Genomic DNA, 2,881 nt, shown 5'->3' with positions numbered 1-2,881 from the left:
CCCAATTGCCTTAATGACTTACCTGGGGGCTGCGCCAGAGACCCCAGAGGTTGCACCAGGCTCATGTCCCTTTCCACAGGCCTCCCTGCCTCCTCAGAAGGCATCCAGGATGCCACCAGAAGCCACTTCTGATTCATGCCCATGACTTCCGGTCACAGCCAGGAGGTGTTCTGAGGCAAAGGAGGCCCATGTGGTAGACTGCGGCCTCCCCACAGAACACCATGCATGTGATCTGGAAAGGACTTCTGGTCTCATCCTGGAGGCCCCCTGAGGCACAAGGAGGTGTCCACAGATTATGGAATCTGCAGATGCCAAGCCTGTGGTACTGAGGGCCCACTGTAGTTCTACCCTTTTTAACAGTATAAGAGAATGGACGAGCATGACTTTTTCCATAGATAAATCCTTGAATTGGAGTGAATGTATGGTTACAAATCCCATGCAGCAACTGTTACCCTGCACATGCCCAATCTTGTCTGATCTTGGAAGCTAAGCAGGGTCAGGCCTGGTTGGTACTTGGATGGGAGACCGCCTGGGAATACCGGGTGCTGTAGGCTTATACCATGATCTCGGAAGCTAAGCAGGGTCAGGCCTGGTTAGTACTTGGATGGGAGACCGCCTGGGAATACCAGGTGCTGTAGGCTTATACCATAGTCTTTCGAGACTGAAGGTTGCCAACCAAATCCCATGTGGATTCGCCTTCGTGAACGCAACTTCACACTATGTATTACATGTTTGGTCTGGACATGAGAGGAGTGTCTTGGCTAAGGTCACCTAGTGCGTTCATGGCAGAGGTGAGATTGGGACGGCAGAATTCTGATCATCCCATTGCCACGCAGGTCCATCGGCTCTCATGGAGAGGTCTGCCTATCCTTCACCCCTACCAAAAAATGAAGCTGATCGTCTCTTTATAGTTTTTGTTCTAAACCAGGATTGTGCTATTATGCTAATTAGGTTCCTCTGGTCTCCATAATGAGAAATATCCTTGAAAATGTAAACGCAGCAGGTGTGATTGTTACACCTCCCCCCTAAATGTGCAGATCGGTAATTTTCACTGGGGATCAAAAAAGGAAGAGGAGGAGGAGGCTGCATAAGAGGCTGCGATGATGCAAATCACACCACGTTGCTAGAGATAGCACACTTTATTAGTATTTGTCTTTATTTATACCCCACCATCCGTGTGCCTGATCTTTTCCAGAGTTTCATAAGCAGAAAAAAAAAGACAGGTCCCTGTTCCCCAGAGGGGTTACAATGTAAAGCTGACTGTGGAGAAGTCAACAGAGAGAGAAAGAGAAACAAGCAGTTAGAAAGAGATGAAATGAGGAAATGAATTTACAAAACACTTGCCAGTTTGTCCCAGTAACCCTGTATCTCCAGTTCTGTGCTTTTTTTCGCATAGAGCAGTGGTATTCAAGCTGCCCTTGTAACACTGCCCTGTAACACTGCCCTTGTCCCTTTGAGGGTGGGGGCAGGGGGAAAGCAGCAATGCAATCCCCAGGATCATGCCACTGCAGAGGAAGGGGGGCTATTTTTAGACTTAACTTATGTTCTGCCACCATCCGGAGGTGTGGGGAGCACTGCGGAGTGCTCTCCAGGGCTCCCCGTGACTTGTAAACAGTGAAAGTTGCCATTGCGACCCACTTCCAGTTTTGTCACCCTTTTTATAAGCCACAATGGGACTTTTGGCTGATCGTGGCTAAGGTTTGAAACCTAAATTGATGATGTCACTTCCAGTCATGACATCACTTCCAGGTTAATGACATCACTTCTGGTGGGTCTCAACAGGCTGTCATTCTAAAAAGTGGATCCCAATGCTAAAAAGTTTGAGAACCACTGTTAAGAGATTTGGGACTGCTAAATTCTGCCCCTTTTTTACTGGATTCTTTCCTTTTACCTCTGGGCCTTCCGCATAACTGGATATTTCCCCCATTTTTCAAAGGCAGTCTGGTGGCGCCCTCAAGTCCCACCTCAGAAATCTCAGGGTTTTTAATGCATCCAACCCATCGAGCCTATTTCTGATTCATAGAGGACAATCGAGGGGGGAGGATACATCCTGTGATCAGAATAAAAGTGGGTGGATTTGCATAAATCAACTTAATTTGAAATCTTTCCTTGGATTGTTGATTTGACCCCCTTTGCATGCACATTTCTTTTCTTTTCTGCTTTCCACTCACCAGATCAGCAGGCTGTTCTCACCTCTGGCAAGGAAATTCCTTATCAGCAAAGGAATTAGCAAAACAATTGACTCTCTCTAAGTCTATGCAAACTTTCCCCATGCAAGTTAATTGCTTTGTAACCCTGTGAAAAAAAGAAACATTTATTTAGAAAGCAATCAACCTCTGCACAGGGAGGGAGGATAAAAAAAAAATCTGATTTCGAGGTGGGAAGCCTTCCAATAGCCATCCTGCTTAGAAATGCCATTCACATTCCTCTCTTAGCAAAACAGCGCTTTGCCTCCCCAAAGTGCTTGGTATTCCAGTGTTGGATACCGGCAGTCAGCTTGCTAGCCTGTTCATCGGAACCTGTCAGTGAAAAGCAAATGTGTTTTCTATTTGTTGGTTGGGATGCTTTTGAAATTCTCCTTACCCCCATGACTCCCTTGGTTTGGGAGTTCTAAATAATTATGAGATTATATAGTCCAAGAAAACCCACTGAACTCACATCGCTGCTGGTGGGACATCCACAAGTTACCGACTCCTGGTGCTCTGTAGTATTCAACGCTACATGAGCAGAGGCCTTTTCTTTCATTGAAAGTTGGGGGAAGGGTGGGTTAGCCTCCTTTCTAGATATCTATCTAGAATCTGTCCAAAATGGTGTGCTGCGATGAGAGTGGGGAGGGAGACAGAGGCATCGCTAGAAGCAGTGGTGCCCGGGGCAGTGACAC

At 46.9% G+C, this 2,881-nt stretch overlaps 1 pseudogene; it reads left to right on the top strand.

Annotated features, from left to right (window-relative positions):
- The first annotated feature begins 434 nt into the window (after positions 1 to 434).
- LOC136659679 (5S ribosomal RNA) lies at positions 435 to 554 on the top strand (annotated as a pseudogene).
- The last annotated feature ends 2,327 nt before the right edge of the window (positions 555 to 2,881 follow it).

Source organism: Tiliqua scincoides, chromosome 8 (assembly GCF_035046505.1).
Source record: "Tiliqua scincoides isolate rTilSci1 chromosome 8, rTilSci1.hap2, whole genome shotgun sequence".
NCBI classification, from domain to species: domain Eukaryota; kingdom Metazoa; phylum Chordata; class Lepidosauria; order Squamata; family Scincidae; genus Tiliqua; species Tiliqua scincoides.
The sequence above is the reverse complement of the archived record's forward strand: the minus strand, read 5'-3'. Positions and strand labels throughout refer to the sequence as shown.